This window comes from Trachurus trachurus (genome assembly GCF_905171665.1).
Source record: "Trachurus trachurus genome assembly, chromosome: 14".
In the NCBI taxonomy this organism is placed as follows: domain Eukaryota; kingdom Metazoa; phylum Chordata; class Actinopteri; order Carangiformes; family Carangidae; genus Trachurus; species Trachurus trachurus.
The window spans coordinates 1560004-1585000 of NC_139903.1; positions in this window are offsets into that span (position 1 = coordinate 1560004).

The following is a 24997-nucleotide window of genomic DNA, read 5'->3' on the forward strand; positions in this document are numbered from 1 at the left end:
ATGACATGATGACATGATGAGAGAGAGAGAGAGAGAGATGACATGATGACATGATGAGAGAGAGAGAGAGAGAGAGATGACATGATGACATGATGAGAGAGAGAGAGAGAGAGAGATGACATGATGACATGATGAGAGAGAGAGAGAGAGAGAGAGATGACATGATGACATGATGAGAGAGAGAGAGAGAGAGAGATGACATGATGAGAGAGAGAGAGAGAGAGAGAGAGATGACATGATGACATGATGACATGATGAGAGAGAGAGAGAGAGAGAGAGATGACATGATGACATGATGAGAGAGAGAGAGAGAGAGATGACATGATGACATGATGAGAGAGAGAGAGAGAGAGAGATGACATGATGACATGATGAGAGAGAGAGAGAGAGAGAGAGATGACATGATGACATGATGAGAGAGAGAGAGAGAGAGATGACATGATGACATGATGAGAGAGAGAGAGAGAGAGAGATGACATGATGACATGATGAGAGAGAGAGAGAGAGAGAGAGATGACATGATGACATGATGAGAGAGAGAGAGAGAGAGAGAGATGACATGATGACATGATGAGAGAGAGAGAGAGAGAGAGAGATGACATGATGACATGATGAGAGAGAGAGAGAGAGAGAGATGACATGATGACATGATGAGAGAGAGAGAGAGAGATGACATGATGACATGATGAGAGAGAGAGAGAGAGAGATGACATGATGACATGATGAGAGAGAGAGAGAGAGAGAGATGACATGATGACATGATGAGAGAGAGAGAGAGAGAGAGAGATGACATGATGACATGATGAGAGAGAGAGAGAGAGAGATGACATGATGACATGATGAGAGAGAGAGAGAGAGAGAGAGAGATGACATGATGACATGATGAGAGAGAGAGAGAGAGAGATGACATGATGACATGATGAGAGAGAGAGAGAGAGAGATGACATGATGACATGATGAGAGAGAGAGAGAGAGAGATGACATGATGACATGATGAGAGAGAGAGAGAGAGAGATGACATGATGACATGATGAGAGAGAGAGAGAGAGAGATGACATGATGACATGATGAGAGAGAGAGAGAGAGAGAGATGACATGATGACATGATGAGAGAGAGAGAGAGAGAGATGACATGATGACATGATGACATGATGACATGATGACATGATGACATGATGACATGATGAGAGAGAGAGAGAGAGATGACATGATGACATGATGACATGATGAGAGAGAGAGAGAGAGAGATGACATGATGACATGATGAGAGAGAGAGAGAGAGAGATGACATGATGACATGATGACATGATGACATGATGAGAGAGAGAGAGAGAGAGAGATGACATGATGACATGATGAGAGAGAGAGAGAGAGAGATGACATGATGACATGATGAGAGAGAGAGAGAGAGAGATGACATGATGACATGATGAGAGAGAGAGAGAGAGAGATGACATGATGACATGATGACATGATGACATGATGAGAGAGAGAGAGAGAGAGATGACATGATGACATGATGAGAGAGAGAGAGAGAGAGATGACATGATGACATGATGAGAGAGAGAGAGAGAGAGATGACATGATGACATGATGAGAGAGAGAGAGAGAGAGATGACATGATGACATGATGAGAGAGAGAGAGAGAGAGAGAGATGACATGATGACATGATGAGAGAGAGAGAGAGAGAGATGACATGATGACATGATGAGAGAGAGAGAGAGAGAGATGACATGATGACATGATGACATGATGACATGATGAGAGAGAGAGAGAGAGAGAGATGACATGATGACATGATGAGAGAGAGAGAGAGAGAGATGACATGATGACATGATGAGAGAGAGAGAGAGAGAGATGACATGATGACATGATGACATGATGACATGATGAGAGAGAGAGAGAGAGAGAGAGATGACATGATGACATGATGACATGATGACATGATGACATGATGAGAGAGAGAGAGAGAGAGAGAGATGACATGATGACATGATGACATGATGACATGATGACATGATGAGAGAGAGAGAGAGAGAGAGAGATGACATGATGACATGATGAGAGAGAGAGAGAGAGAGAGATGACATGATGACATGATGAGAGAGAGAGAGAGAGAGAGAGATGACATGATGACATGATGAGAGAGAGAGAGAGAGAGATGACATGATGACATGATGAGAGAGAGAGAGAGAGAGAGATGACATGATGACATGATGAGAGAGAGAGAGAGAGAGAGATGACATGATGACATGATGAGAGAGAGAGAGAGAGAGATGACATGATGACATGATGAGAGAGAGAGAGAGAGAGAGATGACATGATGACATGATGAGAGAGAGAGAGAGAGATGACATGATGACATGATGAGAGAGAGAGAGAGAGAGAGAGAGATGACATGATGACATGATGAGAGAGAGAGAGAGAGAGAGATGACATGATGACATGATGAGAGAGAGAGAGAGAGAGAGATGACATGATGACATGATGAGAGAGAGAGAGAGAGAGAGATGACATGATGACATGATGAGAGAGAGAGAGAGAGAGATGACATGATGACATGATGAGAGAGAGAGAGAGAGAGAGATGACATGATGACATGATGAGAGAGAGAGAGAGAGAGAGATGACATGATGACATGATGAGAGAGAGAGAGAGAGAGATGACATGATGACATGATGAGAGAGAGAGAGAGAGAGATGACATGATGACATGATGAGAGAGAGAGAGAGAGAGAGATGACATGATGACATGATGAGAGAGAGAGAGAGAGAGAGAGAGAGATGACATGATGACATGATGAGAGAGAGAGAGAGAGAGAGATGACATGATGACATGATGAGAGAGAGAGAGAGAGAGATGACATGATGACATGATGAGAGAGAGAGAGAGAGAGAGAGATGACATGATGACATGATGAGAGAGAGAGAGAGAGAGAGAGATGACATGATGACATGATGAGAGAGAGAGAGAGAGAGAGATGACATGATGACATGATGAGAGAGAGAGAGAGAGAGATGACATGATGACATGATGAGAGAGAGAGAGAGAGAGAGATGACATGATGACATGATGAGAGAGAGAGAGAGAGAGAGAGATGACATGATGACATGATGAGAGAGAGAGAGAGAGAGAGATGACATGATGACATGATGACATGATGACATGATGACATGATGACATGATGACATGATGACATGATGAGAGAGAGAGAGAGAGAGAGAGATGACATGATGACATGATGAGAGAGAGAGAGAGAGAGATGACATGATGACATGATGAGAGAGAGAGAGAGAGAGAGATGACATGATGACATGATGAGAGAGAGAGAGAGAGAGATGACATGATGACATGATGAGAGAGAGAGAGAGAGAGAGATGACATGATGACATGATGAGAGAGAGAGAGAGAGAGATGACATGATGACATGATGAGAGAGAGAGAGAGAGAGAGAGATGACATGATGACATGATGAGAGAGAGAGAGAGAGAGAGAGATGACATGATGACATGATGAGAGAGAGAGAGATGACATGATGACATGATGAGAGAGAGAGAGAGAGAGAGATGACATGATGACATGATGAGAGAGAGAGAGAGAGAGATGACATGATGACATGATGAGAGAGAGAGAGAGAGAGAGATGACATGATGACATGATGAGAGAGAGAGAGAGAGAGATGACATGATGACATGATGAGAGAGAGAGAGAGAGAGAGATGACATGATGACATGATGAGAGAGAGAGAGAGAGAGAGATGACATGATGACATGATGAGAGAGAGAGAGAGAGAGAGATGACATGATGACATGATGAGAGAGAGAGAGAGAGAGAGATGACATGATGACATGATGAGATTTTTTTGATTTTTCAAACACAACTTTATTCCACTTTGTGTTTGTTTTCTAAAAAACTAATTCTTCAAATAAAAAAACATCCAAGTACATAATTGCGTGCACACATGCACACAAACATACCTCGTAACACATATGCATACATGCACACATACACATACAGAAACATCATAACCTCAACACATCCCCAAACAACAGGTCATCAACTTCCACCTTACACAACACACCCCGATAACACCACAAGTTCCTAAAAGAGTCCAAGTCTCCAGAGATCCTGTAGAAACTGAAATCCAGTCTGATCCTGGCCCTGATCATCTCCACACACACAAGAACAGGGGAGATGGTTTCTCCCCCCTCCACCCTCCTCTTTCTGCTTACATACACCGCCATTTTAGCCTGGCCCAACACAAAGTTCAAGAGCTGGCTCTTCTCCTTCTTCTGGCGAGTGTATTTAAAACCACAGATAAAAACCCCTCGTGTAAAGACCTCAGTGAAAGCAGTGAAAACCCTCTGTAGGAACAAAAACAGTGCAGACAGTCGGTGACATTCAGTAAAACAATGAAAGACCGTCTCCCTCTCTGTGCAGAACGGACATCTATCCTCCACATCTTTGTTAATTACAGAAATGAAGGAATTCACAGCAATCACCCCGTGGAGGATCCTCCACTGTAAGTCCCCATGTCTCTTAGTCAGTGGAGGTTTGTAGAGAGACCTCCAGGCCGGTCTCGACCCTCTCAGGTCAAAGTGACTCCTCCAGGGAGTGTCTGTCCGCCCACTCAGCTTGTCCCTGTTCAGAGTCTTTACCACCAGGCGATACAAAGTCTTCCCTGAGGCCTCCTGCAGAGAAGCCTGAGGGCAGTGGTCCAGGTGAGGAGAGAGAGAGATGACATGATGACATGATGAGAGAGAGAGAGAGAGAGAGAGATGACATGATGACATGATGAGAGAGAGAGAGAGAGAGAGAGAGATGACATGATGACATGATGAGAGAGAGAGAGAGAGAGAGAGATGACATGATGACATGATGAGAGAGAGAGAGAGAGAGAGAGATGACATGATGACATGATGAGAGAGAGAGAGAGAGAGATGACATGATGACATGATGAGAGAGAGAGAGAGAGAGAGATGACATGATGACATGATGAGAGAGAGAGAGAGAGAGAGAGATGACATGATGACATGATGAGAGAGAGAGAGAGAGAGAGAGAGATGACATGATGACATGATGAGAGAGAGAGAGAGAGAGAGAGATGACATGATGACATGATGAGAGAGAGAGAGAGAGAGAGAGATGACATGATGACATGATGAGAGAGAGAGAGAGAGAGATGACATGATGACATGATGAGAGAGAGAGAGAGAGAGAGATGACATGATGACATGATGAGAGAGAGAGAGAGAGAGAGAGATGACATGATGACATGATGAGAGAGAGAGAGAGAGAGATGACATGATGACATGATGAGAGAGAGAGAGAGAGAGAGATGACATGATGACATGATGAGAGAGAGAGAGAGAGAGATGACATGATGACATGATGACATGATGACATGATGAGAGAGAGAGAGAGAGAGATGACATGATGACATGATGAGAGAGAGAGAGAGAGAGAGATGACATGATGACATGATGAGAGAGAGAGAGAGAGAGAGATGACATGATGACATGATGAGAGAGAGAGAGAGAGAGATGACATGATGACATGATGAGAGAGAGAGAGAGAGAGATGACATGATGACATGATGAGAGAGAGAGAGAGAGAGATGACATGATGACATGATGAGAGAGAGAGAGAGAGAGATGACATGATGACATGATGAGAGAGAGAGAGAGAGAGAGATGACATGATGACATGATGAGAGAGAGAGAGAGAGAGAGATGACATGATGACATGATGAGAGAGAGAGAGAGAGAGAGATGACATGATGACATGATGAGAGAGAGAGAGAGAGAGAGATGACATGATGACATGATGAGAGAGAGAGAGAGAGAGAGAGATGACATGATGACATGATGAGAGAGAGAGAGAGAGAGAGAGATGACATGATGACATGATGAGAGAGAGAGAGAGAGAGATGACATGATGACATGATGAGAGAGAGAGAGAGAGAGAGAGATGACATGATGACATGATGAGAGAGAGAGAGAGAGAGAGAGATGACATGATGACATGATGAGAGAGAGAGAGAGAGAGAGATGACATGATGACATGATGAGAGAGAGAGAGAGAGAGAGATGACATGATGACATGATGAGAGAGAGAGAGAGAGAGATGACATGATGACATGATGAGAGAGAGAGAGAGAGAGATGACATGATGACATGATGAGAGAGAGAGAGAGAGAGAGATGACATGATGACATGATGAGAGAGAGAGAGAGAGAGAGAGAGATGACATGATGACATGATGAGAGAGAGAGAGAGAGAGAGATGACATGATGACATGATGAGAGAGAGAGAGAGAGAGATGACATGATGACATGATGAGAGAGAGAGAGAGATGACATGATGACATGATGAGAGAGAGAGAGAGAGAGAGAGATGACATGATGACATGATGAGAGAGAGAGAGAGAGAGAGAGATGACATGATGACATGATGAGAGAGAGAGAGAGAGAGAGATGACATGATGACATGATGAGAGAGAGAGAGAGAGAGATGACATGATGACATGATGACATGATGACATGATGACATGATGACATGATGAGAGAGAGAGAGAGAGAGAGAGATGACATGATGACATGATGAGAGAGAGAGAGAGAGAGAGATGACATGATGACATGATGAGAGAGAGAGAGAGAGAGAGATGACATGATGACATGATGAGAGAGAGAGAGAGAGAGATGACATGATGACATGATGAGAGAGAGAGAGAGAGATGACATGATGACATGATGAGAGAGAGAGAGAGAGAGAGATGACATGATGACATGATGAGAGAGAGAGAGAGAGAGAGAGATGACATGATGACATGATGAGAGAGAGAGAGAGAGAGATGACATGATGACATGATGAGAGAGAGAGAGAGATGACATGATGACATGATGAGAGAGAGAGAGAGAGAGATGACATGATGACATGATGAGAGAGAGAGAGAGAGAGAGAGAGATGACATGATGACATGATGAGAGAGAGAGAGAGAGAGAGATGACATGATGACATGATGAGAGAGAGAGAGAGAGAGAGAGATGACATGATGACATGATGAGAGAGAGAGAGAGAGAGAGATGACATGATGACATGATGAGAGAGAGAGAGAGAGAGAGATGACATGATGACATGATGAGAGAGAGAGAGAGAGAGATGACATGATGACATGATGAGAGAGAGAGAGAGAGAGATGACATGATGACATGATGAGAGAGAGAGAGAGAGAGAGATGACATGATGACATGATGAGAGAGAGAGAGAGAGAGAGAGATGACATGATGACATGATGAGAGAGAGAAAGAGATGACATGATGACATGATGAGAGAGAGAGAGAGATGACATGATGACATGATGAGAGAGAGAGAGAGAGAGAGAGAGAGATGACATGATGACATGATGAGAGAGAGAGAGAGATGACATGATGACATGATGAGAGAGAGAGAGAGAGAGAGATGACATGATGACATGATGACATGATGACATGATGAGAGAGAGAGAGAGAGAGAGAGAGATGACATGATGACATGATGAGAGAGAGAGAGAGAGATGACATGATGACATGATGAGAGAGAGAGAGAGAGAGATGACATGATGACATGATGAGAGAGAGAGAGAGAGAGAGATGACATGATGACATGATGAGAGAGAGAGAGAGAGAGAGAGATGACATGATGACATGATGAGAGAGAGAGAGAGAGAGAGAGATGACATGATGACATGATGAGAGAGAGAGAGAGAGAGAGATGACATGATGACATGATGAGAGAGAGAGAGAGAGAGATGACATGATGACATGATGAGAGAGAGAGAGAGAGAGAGATGACATGATGACATGATGAGAGAGAGAGAGAGAGAGATGACATGATGACATGATGAGAGAGAGAGAGAGAGAGATGACATGATGACATGATGAGAGAGAGAGAGAGAGAGATGACATGATGACATGATGAGAGAGAGAGAGAGAGAGATGACATGATGACATGATGAGAGAGAGAGAGAGAGAGAGATGACATGATGACATGATGAGAGAGAGAGAGAGAGAGAGATGACATGATGACATGATGAGAGAGAGAGAGAGAGAGAGAGATGACATGATGACATGATGAGAGAGAGAGAGAGAGAGATGACATGATGACATGATGAGAGAGAGAGAGAGAGAGATGACATGATGACATGATGAGAGAGAGAGAGAGAGATGACATGATGACATGATGAGAGAGAGAGAGAGAGAGATGACATGATGACATGATGAGAGAGAGAGAGAGAGAGATGACATGATGACATGATGAGAGAGAGAGAGAGAGAGATGACATGATGACATGATGAGAGAGAGAGAGAGAGAGATGACATGATGACATGATGAGAGAGAGAGAGAGAGAGATGACATGATGACATGATGAGAGAGAGAGAGAGAGAGAGATGACATGATGACATGATGAGAGAGAGAGAGAGAGAGAGATGACATGATGACATGATGAGAGAGAGAGAGAGAGAGAGAGATGACATGATGACATGATGAGAGAGAGAGAGAGAGAGATGACATGATGACATGATGAGAGAGAGAGAGAGAGAGATGACATGATGACATGATGAGAGAGAGAGAGAGAGATGACATGATGACATGATGAGAGAGAGAGAGAGAGAGATGACATGATGACATGATGAGAGAGAGAGAGAGAGAGAGATGACATGATGACATGATGAGAGAGAGAGAGAGAGAGAGATGACATGATGACATGATGAGAGAGAGAGAGAGAGAGAGATGACATGATGACATGATGAGAGAGAGAGAGAGAGAGAGATGACATGATGACATGATGAGAGAGAGAGAGAGAGAGAGAGATGACATGATGACATGATGAGAGAGAGAGAGAGAGAGAGAGATGACATGATGACATGATGAGAGAGAGAGAGAGAGAGATGACATGATGACATGATGAGAGAGAGAGAGAGAGAGAGAGATGACATGATGACATGATGAGAGAGAGAGAGAGAGAGAGAGATGACATGATGACATGATGAGAGAGAGAGAGAGAGAGAGATGACATGATGACATGATGAGAGAGAGAGAGAGAGAGAGATGACATGATGACATGATGAGAGAGAGAGAGAGAGAGATGACATGATGACATGATGAGAGAGAGAGAGAGAGAGATGACATGATGACATGATGAGAGAGAGAGAGAGAGAGAGATGACATGATGACATGATGAGAGAGAGAGAGAGAGAGAGAGAGATGACATGATGACATGATGAGAGAGAGAGAGAGAGAGATGACATGATGACATGATGAGAGAGAGAGAGAGATGACATGATGACATGATGAGAGAGAGAGAGAGAGAGAGAGATGACATGATGACATGATGAGAGAGAGAGAGAGAGAGAGAGATGACATGATGACATGATGAGAGAGAGAGAGAGAGAGAGATGACATGATGACATGATGAGAGAGAGAGAGAGAGAGAGATGACATGATGACATGATGAGAGAGAGAGAGAGAGAGAGAGAGATGACATGATGAGAGAGAGAGAGAGAGAGATGACATGATGACATGATGAGAGAGAGAGAGAGAGAGAGAGAGATGACATGATGAGAGAGAGAGAGAGAGAGATGACATGATGACATGATGACATGATGACATGATGACATGATGACATGATGAGAGAGAGAGAGAGAGAGAGGAGATGACATGATGACATGATGAGAGAGAGAGAGAGAGAGAGATGACATGATGACATGATGAGAGAGAGAGAGAGAGAGAGATGACATGATGACATGATGAGAGAGAGAGAGAGAGAGATGACATGATGACATGATGGAGAGAGAGAGAGAGAGAGATGACATGATGACATGATAGAGAGAGAGAGAGAGAGAGATGACATGATGACATGATGAGAGAGAGAGAGACAGAGAGATGACATGATGACATGATGAGAGAGAGAGAGAGAGAGAGATGACATGATGACATGATGAGAGATGACATGATGAGAGAGAGAGAGAGAGAGAGAGATGACATGATGACATGATGAGAGAGAGAGAGAGAGAGAGATGATGATGACATGATGGAGATGACATGATGACATGATGAGAGAGAGAGAGAGAGAGATGACATGATGACATGATGAGAGAGAGAGAGAGAGAGATGACATGATGACATGATGAGAGAGAGAGAGAGAGAGATGACATGATGACATGATGAGAGAGAGAGAGAGAGAGAGATGACATGATGACATGATGAGAGAGAGAGAGAGAGAGAGATGACATGATGACATGATGAGAGAGAGAGAGAGAGATGACATGATGACATGATGAGAGAGAGAGAGAGAGAGAGAGATGACATGATGACATGATGAGAGAGAGAGAGTGACATGATGACATGATGAGAGAGAGAGAGAGAGAGAGAGATGACATGATGACATGATGAGAGAGAGAGAGAGATGACATGATGACATGATGAGAGAGAGAGAGAGAGAGAGAGATGACATGATGACATGATGAGAGAGAGAGAGAGATGACATGATGACATGATGAGAGAGAGAGAGAGAGAGAGATGACATGATGACATGATGACATGATGACATGATGAGAGAGAGAGAGAGAGAGAGAGAGATGACATGATGACATGATGAGAGAGAGAGAGAGAGAGATGACATGATGACATGATGAGAGAGAGAGAGAGAGAGAGAGATGACATGATGACATGATGAGAGAGAGAGAGAGAGAGAGATGACATGATGACATGATGAGAGAGAGAGAGAGAGAGAGAGATGACATGATGACATGATGAGAGAGAGAGAGAGAGAGAGATGACATGATGACATGATGAGAGAGAGAGAGAGAGAGAGAGATGACATGATGACATGATGACATGATGAGAGAGAGAGAGAGAGAGAGATGACATGATGACATGATGAGAGGAGAGAGAGAGAGATGACATGATGACATGATGAGAGAGAGAGAGCATGATGACATGATGAGAGAGAGAGAGAGAGAGAGAGAGAGATGACATGATGACATGATGAGAGAGAGAGAGAGAGAGATGACATGATGACATGATGAGAGAGAGAGAGAGAGAGAGATGACATGATGACATGATGAGAGAGAGAGAGAGAGAGAGAGATGACATGATGACATGAAGAGAGAGAGAGAGAGAGAGAGAGAGAGATGACATGATGACATGATGAGAGAAGAGAGAGAGAGAGAGATGACATGATGACATGATGAGAGAGAGAGAGAGAGAGAGAGAGAGATGACATGATTGACATGATGACATGATGACATGATGACATGATGAGAGAGAGAGAGAGAGAGAGATGACATGATGACATGATGAGAGAGAGAGAGAGAGAGATGACATGATGACATGATGAGAGAGAGAGAGAGAGAGAGAGATGACATGATGACATGATGAGAGAGAGAGAGAGAGAGAGAGATGACATGATGACATGATGAGAGAGAGAGAGAGAGAGAGAGATGACATGATGACATGATGAGAGAGAGAGCGAGAGAGAGAGATGACATGATGACATGATGAGAGAGAGAGAGAGAGAGAGAGATGACATGATGACATGATGAGAGAGAGAGAGAGAGAGATGACATGATGACATGATGAGAGAGAGAGAGAGAGAGAGAGATGACATGATGACATGATGAGAGAGAGAGAGAGAGAGAGAGATGACATGATGACATGATGAGAGAGAGAGAGAGAGAGATGACATGATGACATGATGAGAGAGAGAGAGAGAGAGATGACATGATGACATGATGAGAGAGAGAGAGAGAGAGAGAGATGACATGATGACATGATGAGAGAGAGAGAGAGAGAGATGACATGATGACATGATGAGAGAGAGAGAGAGAGAGATGACATGATGACATGATGAGAGAGAGAGAGAGAGAGATGACATGATGACATGATGAGAGAGAGAGAGAGAGAGAGATGACATGATGACATGATGAGAGAGAGAGAGAGAGAGAGATGACATGATGACATGATGAGAGAGAGAGAGAGAGAGAGAGAGATGACATGATGACATGATGAGAGAGAGAGAGAGAGAGAGATGACATGATGACATGATGAGAGAGAGAGAGAGAGAGAGAGATGACATGATGACATGATGAGAGAGAGAGAGAGAGAGAGAGATGACATGATGACATGATGAGAGAGAGAGAGAGAGAGAGAGATGACATGATGACATGATGAGAGAGAGAGAGAGAGAGAGAGAGATGACATGATGACATGATGAGAGAGAGAGAGAGAGAGAGATGACATGATGACATGATGAGAGAGAGAGAGAGAGAGATGACATGATGACATGATGAGAGAGAGAGAGAGAGAGATGACATGATGACATGATGAGAGAGAGAGAGAGAGAGAGATGACATGATGACATGATGAGAGAGAGAGAGAGAGAGATGACATGATGACATGATGAGAGAGAGAGAGAGAGAGAGAGAGATGACATGATGACATGATGAGAGAGAGAGAGAGAGAGAGAGATGACATGATGACATGATGAGAGAGAGAGAGAGAGAGAGATGACATGATGACATGATGAGAGAGAGAGAGAGAGAGATGACATGATGACATGATGAGAGAGAGAGAGAGAGAGATGACATGATGACATGATGAGAGAGAGAGAGAGAGAGAGATGACATGATGACATGATGAGAGAGAGAGAGAGAGAGATGACATGATGACATGATGAGAGAGAGAGAGAGAGAGAGATGACATGATGACATGATGAGAGAGAGAGAGAGAGAGATGACATGATGACATGATGAGAGAGAGAGAGAGAGAGATGACATGATGACATGATGAGAGAGAGAGAGAGAGAGAGATGACATGATGACATGATGAGAGAGAGAGAGAGAGAGAGATGACATGATGACATGATGAGAGAGAGAGAGAGAGAGATGACATGATGACATGATGAGAGAGAGAGAGAGAGAGATGACATGATGACATGATGAGAGAGAGAGAGAGAGAGAGAGAGAGATGACATGATGACATGATGAGAGAGAGAGAGAGAGAGATGACATGATGACATGATGAGAGAGAGAGAGAGAGAGAGATGACATGATGACATGATGAGAGAGAGAGAGAGAGAGAGATGACATGATGACATGATGACATGATGACATGATGACATGATGACATGATGACATGATGAGAGAGAGAGAGAGAGAGAGATGACATGATGACATGATGAGAGAGAGAGAGAGAGAGAGATGACATGATGACATGATGACATGATGACATGATGACATGATGAGAGAGAGAGAGAGAGAGAGAGATGACATGATGACATGATGAGAGAGAGAGAGAGAGAGAGATGACATGATGACATGATGAGAGAGAGAGAGAGAGAGAGAGAGATGACATGATGACATGATGAGAGAGAGAGAGAGAGAGAGAGATGACATGATGACATGATGAGAGAGAGAGAGAGAGAGAGATGACATGATGACATGATGACATGATGACATGATGACATGATGAGAGAGAGAGAGAGAGAGAGATGACATGATGACATGATGAGAGAGAGAGAGAGAGAGAGAGATGACATGATGACATGATGAGAGAGAGAGAGAGAGAGATGACATGATGACATGATGAGAGAGAGAGAGAGAGAGAGATGACATGATGACATGATGAGAGAGAGAGAGAGAGAGAGATGACATGATGACATGATGAGAGAGAGAGAGAGAGAGAGATGACATGATGACATGATGAGAGAGAGAGAGAGAGAGATGACATGATGACATGATGAGAGAGAGAGAGAGAGAGAGAGATGACATGATGACATGATGAGAGAGAGAGAGAGAGAGAGAGATGACATGATGACATGATGAGAGAGAGAGAGAGAGAGAGAGATGACATGATGACATGATGAGAGAGAGAGAGAGAGAGAGATGACATGATGACATGATGAGAGAGAGAGAGAGAGAGATGACATGATGACATGATGAGAGAGAGAGAGAGAGAGATGACATGATGACATGATGAGAGAGAGAGAGAGAGAGAGATGACATGATGACATGATGAGAGAGAGAGAGAGAGAGAGATGACATGATGACATGATGAGAGAGAGAGAGAGAGAGAGATGACATGATGACATGATGAGAGAGAGAGAGAGAGAGATGACATGATGACATGATGAGAGAGAGAGAGAGAGAGAGAGATGACATGATGACATGATGAGAGAGAGAGAGAGAGAGAGATGACATGATGACATGATGAGAGAGAGAGAGAGAGAGAGATGACATGATGACATGATGACATGATGACATGATGACATGATGACATGATGAGAGAGAGAGAGAGAGAGAGAGATGACATGATGACATGATGAGAGAGAGAGAGAGAGAGAGAGAGAGAGAGATGACATGATGACATGATGAGAGAGAGAGAGAGAGAGAGAGAGATGACATGATGACATGATGAGAGAGAGAGAGAGAGAGAGAGATGACATGATGACATGATGAGAGAGAGAGAGAGAGAGAGATGACATGATGACATGATGAGAGAGAGAGAGAGAGAGAGATGACATGATGACATGATGAGAGAGAGAGAGAGAGAGATGACATGATGACATGATGAGAGAGAGAGAGAGAGAGATGACATGATGACATGATGAGAGAGAGAGAGAGAGAGATGACATGATGACATGATGAGAGAGAGAGAGAGAGAGAGATGACATGATGACATGATGAGAGAGAGAGAGAGAGAGAGAGATGACATGATGACATGATGAGAGAGAGAGAGAGAGAGATGACATGATGACATGATGACATGATGAGAGAGAGAGAGAGAGAGAGAGATGACATGATGACATGATGAGAGAGAGAGAGAGAGAGATGACATGATGACATGATGAGAGAGAGAGAGAGAGAGATGACATGATGACATGATGAGAGAGAGAGAGAGAGAGAGATGACATGATGACATGATGAGAGAGAGAGAGAGAGAGAGAGATGACATGATGACATGATGAGAGAGAGAGAGAGAGAGAGATGACATGATGACATGATGAGAGAGAGAGAGAGAGAGATGACATGATGACATGATGACATGATGACATGATGAGAGAGAGAGAGAGAGAGAGAGATGACATGATGACATGATGAGAGAGAGAGAGAGAGAGATGACATGATGACATGATGAGAGAGAGAGAGAGAGAGATGACATGATGACATGATGACATGATGACATGATGAGAGAGAGAGAGAGAGAGATGACATGATGACATGATGAGAGAGAGAGAGAGAGAGAGATGACATGATGACATGATGACATGATGAGAGAGAGAGAGAGAGAGAGATGACATGATGACATGATGAGAGAGAGAGAGAGAGAGAGATGACATGATGACATGATGAGAGAGAGAGAGAGAGAGAGAGATGACATGATGACATGATGAGAGAGAGAGAGAGAGAGATGACATGATGACATGATGAGAGAGAGAGAGAGAGAGAGATGACATGATGACATGATGAGAGAGAGAGAGAGAGAGAGAGATGACATGATGACATGATGAGAGAGAGAGAGAGAGAGATGACATGATGACATGATGAGAGAGAGAGAGAGAGAGAGATGACATGATGACATGATGAGAGAGAGAGAGAGAGAGATGACATGATGACATGATGAGAGAGAGAGAGAGAGAGAGAGATGACATGATGACATGATGAGAGAGAGAGAGAGAGAGAGAGATGACATGATGACATGATGAGAGAGAGAGAGAGAGATGACATGATGACATGATGAGAGAGAGAGAGAGAGAGATGACATGATGACATGATGAGAGAGAGAGAGAGAGAGAGATGACATGATGACATGATGAGAGAGAGAGAGAGAGAGAGATGACATGATGACATGATGAGAGAGAGAGAGAGAGAGATGACATGATGACATGATGAGAGAGAGAGAGAGAGAGAGAGAGATGACATGATGACATGATGAGAGAGAGAGAGAGAGAGAGAGATGACATGATGACATGATGAGAGAGAGAGAGAGAGAGAGAGATGACATGATGACATGATGAGAGAGAGAGAGAGAGAGAGAGATGACATGATGACATGATGAGAGAGAGAGAGAGAGAGAGATGACATGATGACATGATGAGAGAGAGAGAGAGAGAGAGATTGTTGTGTCATGTTGTGTTGTGTCGTGTTGTGTCATGTTGTGTTGTGTTGTGTCGTGTCGTGTCGTGTTGTGTCGTGTCGTGTTGTGTCGTGTCGTGTTGTGTCATGTTGTGTTGTGTCGTGTTGTGTCATGTTGTGTTGTGTTGTGTCGTGTCGTGTCGTGTCGTGTTGTGTCGTGTCGTGTTGTGTCGTGTCGTGTTGTGTTGTGTTGTGTTGTGTCATGTTGTGTTGTGTCGTGTTGTGTCATGTTGTGTCATGTTGTGTTGTGTCATGTTGTGTCATGTTGTGTCATGTTGTGTCATGTTGTGTTGTGTCATGTTGTGTCATGTTGTGTCGTGTCGTGTTGTGTCGTGTTGTGTCATGTTGTGTCATGTTGTGTCGTGTTGTGTCGTGTCGTGTTGTGTCATGTTGTGTCATGTTGTGTTGTGTCGTGTTGTGTCATGTTGTGTCATGTTGTGTTGTGTCATGTTGTGTCATGTTGTGTCGTGTCGTGTTGTGTCGTGTTGTGTCATGTTGTGTCATGTTGTGTCGTGTTGTGTCGTGTCGTGTTGTGTCATGTTGTGTCATGTTGTGTTGTGTTGTGTTGTGTCATGTTGTGTCATGTTGTGTCATGTTGTGTTGTGTCATGTCGTGTCGTGTTGTGTCATGTTGTGTCATGTTGTGTTGTGTCATGTTGTGTCATGTTGTGTCATGTTGTGTCATGTTGTGTTGTGTCATGTTGTGTCATGTTGTGTCATGTTGTGTTGTGTCATGTCGTGTCGTGTTGTGTCATGTTGTGTCATGTTGTGTTGTGTCATGTTGTGTCATGTTGTGTCATGTTGTGTCATGTTGTGTTGTGTCATGTTGTGTCATGTTGTGTCATGTTGTGTCATGTTGTGTTGTGTTGTGTCATGTTGTGTCATGTTGTGTTGTGTCATGTCGTGTCGTGTTGTGTCATGTTGTGTCATGTTGTGTCATGTTGTGTTGTGTTGTGTCATGTTGTGTCATGTTGTGTTGTGTCATGTCGTGTCGTGTTGTGTCATGTTGTGTCATGTTGTGTTGTGTCATGTCGTGTCATGTTGTGTCATGTTGTGTCATGTTGTGTCATGTTGTGTTGTGTCATGTTGTGTCATGTTGTGTCATGTTGTGTCATGTCGTGTTGTGTTGTGTCATGTTGTGTCATGTTGTGTCATGTTGTGTCATGTTGTGTTGTGTCATGTTGTGTCATGTTGTGTCATGTTGTGTCATGTTGTGTTGTGTTGTGTCATGTTGTGTCATGTTGTGTTGTGTCATGTCGTGTCGTGTTGTGTCATGTTGTGTCATGTTGTGTTGTGTCATGTTGTGTCATGTTGTGTCGTGTCGTGTTGTGTCGTGTTGTGTCATGTTGTGTCATGTTGTGTCGTGTCGTGTTGTGTTGTGTCGTGTTGTGTCATGTTGTGTCATGTTGTGTCGTGTCGTGTTGTGTTGTGTCGTGTTGTGTCGTGTTGTGTCATGTTGTGTCGTGTTGTGTCGTGTTGTGTCATGTTGTGTCGTGTTGTGTCGTGTTGTGTCGTGTCGTGTTGTGTCATGTTGTGTCATGTTGTGTTGTGTCGTGTCATGTTGTGTCGTGTCATGTTGTGTTGTGTCGTGTTGTGTCATGTTGTGTCATGTTGTGTCGTGTTGTGTCGTGTTGTGTCGTGTCGTGTTGTGTCATGTTGTGTCATGTTGTGTTGTGTTGTGTCGTGTTGTGTCGTGTCGTGTTGTGTCATGTTGTGTCATGTTGTGTTGTGTCGTGTTGTGTTGTGTCGTGTCGTGTTGTGTTGTGTTGTGTCATGTTGTGTTGTGTCGTGTTGTGTTGTGTCGTGTCGTGTTGTGTTGTGTTGTGTCATGTTGTGTTGTGTCGTGTCGTGTCGTGTTGTGTCGTGTCGTGTCGTGTTGTGTCATGTTGTGTTGTGTCGTGTCGTGTTGTGTCGTGTCGTGTTGTGTCATGTTGTGTCATGTTGTGTTGTGTCGTGTCGTGTTGTGTCATGTTGTGTCATGTTGTGTTGTGTTGTGTCGTGTTGTGTCGTGTCGTGTTGTGTCATGTTGTGTCATGTTGTGTTGTGTCGTGTCGTGTTGTGTCGTGTCGTGTTGTGTCATGTTGTGTCATGTTGTGTTGTGTCGTGTCGTGTTGTGTCGTGTCGTGTTGTGTCGTGTCGTGTCGTGTCGTGTTGTGTTGTGTTGTGTCGTGTCGTGTTGTGTCGTGTCGTGTTGTGTCATGTTGTGTCATGTTGTGTTGTGTCGTGTCGTGTTGTGTCGTGTCGTGTTGTGTCGTGTCGTGTCGTGTCGTGTTGTGTTGTGTTGTGTCGTGTCGTGTTGTGTCGTGTCGTGTTGTGTCATGTTGTGTCATGTTGTGTTGTGTCGTGTTGTGTTGTGTCGTGTCGTGTTGTGTCATGTTGTGTCATGTTGTGTTGTGTCATGTTGTGTTGTGTCGTGTCGTGTTGTGTTGTGTTGTGTCATGTTGTGTTGTGTCGTGTCGTGTCGTGTCGTGTCGTGTTGTGTCGTATCGTGTCGTGTCGTGTTGTGTCATGTTGTGTTGTGTTGTGTCATGTTGTGTCATGTGGTGTTGTGTTGTGTCATGTTGTGTTGTGTTGTGTCGTGTCGTGTTGTGTCGTGTTGTGTCATGTTGTGTCATGTTGTGTCGTGTCGTGTTGTGTTGTGTCGTGTTGTGTCATGTTGTGTCATGTTGTGTCGTGTCGTGTTGTGTTGTGTCGTGTTGTGTCGTGTTGTGTCATGTTGTGTCATGTTGTGTTGTGTCGTGTTGTGTCATGTTGTGTCATGTTGTGTCGTGTTGTGTCATGTTGTGTTGTGTTGTGTCATGTTGTGTCATGTTGTGTCATGTTGTGTCGTGTTGTGTCATGTTGTGTCATGTTGTGTCATGTTGTGTCATGTTGTGTTGTGTCGTGTCGTGTCGTGTTGTGTCGTGTTGTGTCGTGTCGTGTTGTGTCATGTTGTGTCATGTTGTGTTGTGTTGTGTCGTGTTGTGTCGTGTCGTGTTGTGTCATGTTGTGTCATGTTGTGTTGTGTCGTGTTGTGTTGTGTCGTGTCGTGTTGTGTTGTGTTGTGTCATGTTGTGTTGTGTCGTGTTGTGTTGTGTCGTGTCGTGTTGTGTTGTGTTGTGTCATGTTGTGTTGTGTCGTGTTGTGTCGTGTTGTGTCATGTTGTGTTGTGTCATGTTGTGTTGTGTCGTGTCGTGTCGTGTTGTGTCGTGTCGTGTCGTGTTGTGTCATGTTGTGTTGTGTCGTGTCGTGTTGTGTCGTGTCGTGTTGTGTCATGTTGTGTCATGTTGTGTTGTGTCGTGTTGTGTTGTGTCGTGTCGTGTTGTGTTGTGTTGTGTCATGTTGTGTTGTGTCGTGTCGTGTCGTGTTGTGTCGTGTCGTGTCGTGTCGTGTTGTGTCATGTTGTGTTGTGTTGTGTCGTGTTGTGTCATGTGGTGTTGTGTTGTGTCATGTTGTGTTGTGTTGTGTCGTGTCGTGTCGTGTTGTGTCGTGTCGTGTCGTGTCGTGTTGTGTCATGTTGTGTCATGTTGTGTCATGTGGTGTTGTGTTGTGTCATGTTGTGTTGTGTCATGTTGTGTTGTGTCATGTTGTGTTGTGTTGTGTCGTGTCGTGTCGTGTTGTGTCGTGTCGTGTCGTGTCGTGTTGTGTCATGTTGTGTTGTGTTGTGTCATGTTGTGTTGTGTTGTGTCGTGTTGTGTCGTGTTGTGTCATGTTGTGTTGTGTCGTGTTGTGTCGTGTCGTGTCATGTTGTGTTGTGTTGTGTTGTGTCATGTGGTGTTGTGTTGTGTCATGTTGTGTTGTGTTGTGTCGTGTCGTGTCGTGTTGTGTCGTGTCGTGTCGTGTCGTGTTGTGTCATGTTGTGTCATGTTGTGTCATGTGGTGTTGTGTTGTGTCATGTTGTGTTGTGTTGTGTCGTGTCGTGTCGTGTTGTGTCGTGTCGTGTCGTGTCGTGTTGTGTCATGTTGTGTTGTGTTGTGTCGTGTTGTGTCGTGTTGTGTCATGTTGTGTTGTGTCGTGTTGTGTCGTGTCGTGTCATGTTGTGTTGTGTTGTGTTGTGTCATGTTGTGTCGTGTCGTGTCGTGTCGTGTTGTGTCATGTTGTGTTGTGTTGTGTCGTGTTGTGTCGTGTTGTGTCATGTTGTGTTGTGTCGTGTTGTGTCGTGTCGTGTCATGTTGTGTCATGTTGTGTTGTGTCGTGTCGTGTTGTGTCGTGTCGTGTCGTGTTGTGTCATGTTGTGTTGTGTCGTGTCGTGTTGTGTCGTGTCGTGTTGTGTCATGTTGTGTCATGTTGTGTTGTGTCGTGTTGTGTTGTGTCGTGTCGTGTTGTGTTGTGTTGTGTCATGTTGTGTTGTGTCGTGTCGTGTTGTGTCGTGTCGTGTCGTGTCGTGTTGTGTCATGTTGTGTTGTGTTGTGTCGTGTTGTGTCATGTGGTGTTGTGTTGTGTCATGTTGTGTTGTGTTGTGTCGTGTCGTGTCGTGTTGTGTCGTGTCGTGTCGTGTCGTGTTGTGTCATGTTGTGTCATGTTGTGTCATGTGGTGTTGTGTTGTGTCATGTTGTGTTGTGTTGTGTCATGTTGTGTTGTGTTGTGTCGTGTTGTGTCGTGTTGTGTCATGTTGTGTTGTGTCGTGTTGTGTCGTGTCGTGTCATGTTGTGTTGTGTTGTGTTGTGTCATGTGGTGTTGTGTTGTGTCATGTTGTGTTGTGTTGTGTCGTGTCGTGTCGTGTTGTGTCGTGTCGTGTCGTGTCGTGTTGTGTCATGTTGTGTCATGTTGTGTCATGTGGTGTTGTGTTGTGTCATGTTGTGTTGTGTTGTGTCGTGTCGTGTCGTGTTGTGTCGTGTCGTGTCGTGTCGTGTTGTGTCATGTTGTGTTGTGTTGTGTCGTGTTGTGTCGTGTTGTGTCATGTTGTGTTGTGTCGTGTTGTGTCGTGTCGTGTCATGTTGTGTCGTGTTGTGTCGTGTCGTGTTGTGTCGTGTCGTGTTGTGTCATGTTGTGTCATGTTGTGTTGTGTCGTGTTGTGTCATGTTGTGTCATGTTGTGTTGTGTTGTGTCGTGTCGTGTCGTGTTGTGTCGTGTCGTGTCGTGTTGTGTCATGTTGTGTTGTGTTGTGTCGTGTTGTGTCGTGTTGTGTCATGTTGTGTTGTGTTGTGTTGTGTTGTGTCGTGTCGTGTTGTGTCATGTTGTGTTGTGTTGTGTCGTGTTGTGTCGTGTTGTGTCATGTTGTGTTGTGTTGTGTCGTGTTGTGTCGTGTCGTGTCGTGTCGTGTCGTGTTGTGTCATGTTGTGTCATGTTGTGTTGTGTTGTGTCGTGTTGTGTCGTGTCGTGTCGTGTCGTGTCGTGTTGTGTCATGTTGTGTCATGTTGTGTTGTGTCGTGTCGTGTCTAGTCGTGTCGTGTCGTGTCGTGTTGTGTCGTGTTGTGTCATGTTGTGTCATGTTGTGTTGTGTTGTGTCGTGTCGTGTTGTGTCATGTTGTGTTGTGTTGTGTCGTGTTGTGTCGTGTTGTGTCATGTTGTGTTGTGTTGTGTCGTGTTGTGTCGTGTTGTGTCATGTGGTGTTGTGTTGTGTCATGTTGTGTTGTGTTGTGTCGTGTCGTGTCGTGTTGTGTCATGTTGTGTTGTGTTGTGTTGTGTCATGTTGTGTTGTGTTGTGTCGTGTTGTGTCGTGTCGTGTCGTGTTGTGTCATGTTGTGTCATGTTGTGTCGTGTCGTGTCGTGTTGTGTCGTGTCGTGTCGTGTTGTGTTGTGTCATGTTGTGTTGTGTTGTGTCGTGTTGTGTCGTGTTGTGTCATGTTGTGTTGTGTCGTGTCGTGTCGTGTCGTGTCGTGTTGTGTCATGTTGTGTTGTGTTGTGTTGTGTTGTGTCGTGTTGTGTCGTGTCGTGTCGTGTTGTGTCATGTTGTGTCATGTTGTGTCGTGTCGTGTCGTGTTGTGTCGTGTTGTGTCATGTTGTGTTGTGTCGTGTCGTGTCGTGTCGTGTCGTGTTGTGTCATGTTGTGTTGTGTCGTGTCGTGTCGTGTCGTGTTGTGTCATGTTGTGTTGTGTCGTGTTGTGTCATGTTGTGTTGTGTTGTGTCGTGTCGTGTCGTGTCGTGTCGTGTCGTGTCGTGTCGTGTCGTGTCGTGTCGTGTCGTGTCGTGTCGTGTCGTGTTGTGTCATGTTGTGTTGTGTCATGTTGTGTTGTGTCGTGTCGTGTCGTGTCGTGTCGTGTCGTGTTGTGTCTGATGTTGGTCTCAGTCTGTGATGATGCAGATAATGAATCAGTGTCTCTGCTCCATGTGGTTGTTGTTTGTGTTGGCGTGTGACTGGAAATGAGAGAGCTACTGGCGCTATGTGTTCACATGAAGCATATTATGGGAAGGATTGTTTATGCTGTGTGTGCAAATTCCCTCATTTGCACAGACATTTGCTCCGGGAAGAGGAGCAAATGTCTGGTTTCCACGACTTGTTGTGTCACATTGGGATGTTTTATTGAATTCTTTTTGGGTAGTGGCTGAGTAAAGGACAATGTTTAAATAACAAAATAACCATAGAGACAAAACCATATATTTATCTAAAATGGACCATTAACAAGTGGTAACGTAGATTCATCCACATTAATGTGAGACTTTTTTATAACCAAAGAGAAACTCCTCGTTGTCCCTTTAATGTGCACTGTCTCACCCAAATAAACAATTAAAATGAAAGTATTCTGGCTACGGTGGCTTCCTATTGTCTGTAGTTATTCCACAGTAATTCAGTCTTCATGGTAGGAAGGCTACAGTAAATGGCTCTACACACACACACACACACACACACACACACACTGAGTTGAGTTTTTCCGGCTGACTCTCCTCCAGGAGTTAGACTGAGACCAGCTTCACTGTTCTCACTCATTTAACACTCAGCACATCACACATGGAGGCTGCAGCCACTGGATCTAATATCATCATGTTCATTATTATTACCACTTCCCTGTGTGTGTGTGTGTGTGTGTGTGTGTGTGTGTGTGTGTGTGTGTGTGTGTGTGTGTGTGTGTGTGTGTGTGTGTGTGTGTGTGTGTGTGTGTGTGTGTGTGTGTGTGTGTGTGTGTCTGCCTGCCTGCAGGGAGTTACACAGTCAGAGCCCAGACTCCAAACATAAACTCTGCACATATTACACAGTCTATAGTCACTTAAAGGGATAGTTCACCCAAAATTGAAATTTCACTCATTATCTACGAGAAGTTTCAGAGTTCTCCGTGGCTTCTCTGAGTTACAGGGGGTCTCGGCGTAGCAGTGCATGTCCATATAACGGTTGCAAATGGATACCAACTGTCTTGGTAACAACAAGACACACCAAAAAACATCCAAATCCTCTTCCTGGTTCGTGAAATTGAGGAGCTTCGAGAAGCTTCTGCTACAAAACAAGCTTGAAATATAGACTTATTTAATTTTTTTCGGGACAATTTCGCATTTCGGGGCTTCAATACAAGAGGGACATTACATATGAGCAGCATGGAGGTATTTGGATGTTTTTTGGTGTGTCTTTTTGTTACGAAGACAGTTGGTATCCATTTGCAACCGTCATATGGACATGCACTGCTACGCCGAGACCCCCTGTAACTCAGAGAAGCCACGGAGGACTCTGAAACTTCTCCCAGCCCTTAGTCCACATGAGGGGGAGGAGATAATGAGTATGAAATTTGAATTTTGGGTGAACTATCCTTTCTCTCTGTTAATATTAGGAATAAGCGCTGCAGTTTCTCCTCTGTCCACTAAACAGATTAGAAGCACTGACTTCACCTTCTTCCTTCTCGGGGCAGATTGTCCACATCCTTCATAACAGCTGCGTCCGTCCAGCCGTGGAGTAGGGATGGGTACATTCTCCTTGGCTGCATCCTAATGGCGGATTAAAACACCACGGGTGTAATTGGTGGTAATTGACACATCTAATTACTCCTCCTGGATAAACAAGCCTCTCATTAGTGCAACAATTAGCCAGGTAATGAAACCCTTGTTTTTGGATGACTTCTCAATGTCATAAATGATGAAAGAGAGAGGGAAGAGGACAGATACAGATAAGATGTGGTCTGCTCTTAGGTAACAGCTCTGAACAAAGGGTCGCATGAAGGCTCTCACTGCAAAAACTCAAATATCTTTATCTTACCAAGAATATTTGTCTTATTTCTAGTCAAAATGTCATTTCTAGTCAAAACACATCTCATTATACTTAAAGCAGATATCAGCTTCACGGCCGTTTCGGCTAATGCTGCGTTCAAGGCAGGCTTTTGAAACCGTAAGTTACAGCTTCAAGTCACAACTACGACTTGGTAGCGTTCCAGGTAACCCGTAGCTCGTGTTTTTACCATCCTGTTGTCTGTGAAAGTTCCCTATAACGGCCACTCGTAACTTCCGACCCGTGAACTCGTACCAGATCGAACTGGTATGACTTCACAGGAAGGAAAAACACAAAGTACGAGTTTCTTTGAACGCACCATGAGTTAGCAGCCCCCGCCCTTGTCAGGCATCAATTGGTCCTCGTGCTACGTCACCACATTCACGCGCATCCCTTGGCTGCACACACAGCCCTTCATGCCGTTCTCTCTCCTCATTGGATAACACTTGTATCCCACAAGGAAAATTTTCTCCTCGGGTTACAGCAGAGCAGAGTGACGGAGAGACTCGTGTTTAGGCTGAAATACTTCATGTAAGTGATTGCTGACGGAAAATAGGACTATTTAGGACTTATATTAACAAAAACATTCCACTGATATCTGCTTTAAAATAAGACTCATCACATTAAAAAGTAGCTTGTTTTTACTCACTTTTTACTTCTTTCACTTGAAATAAGTAGAAAAATCTGACAGTGGAGCAAGTTTTTCTTTCTTATTAC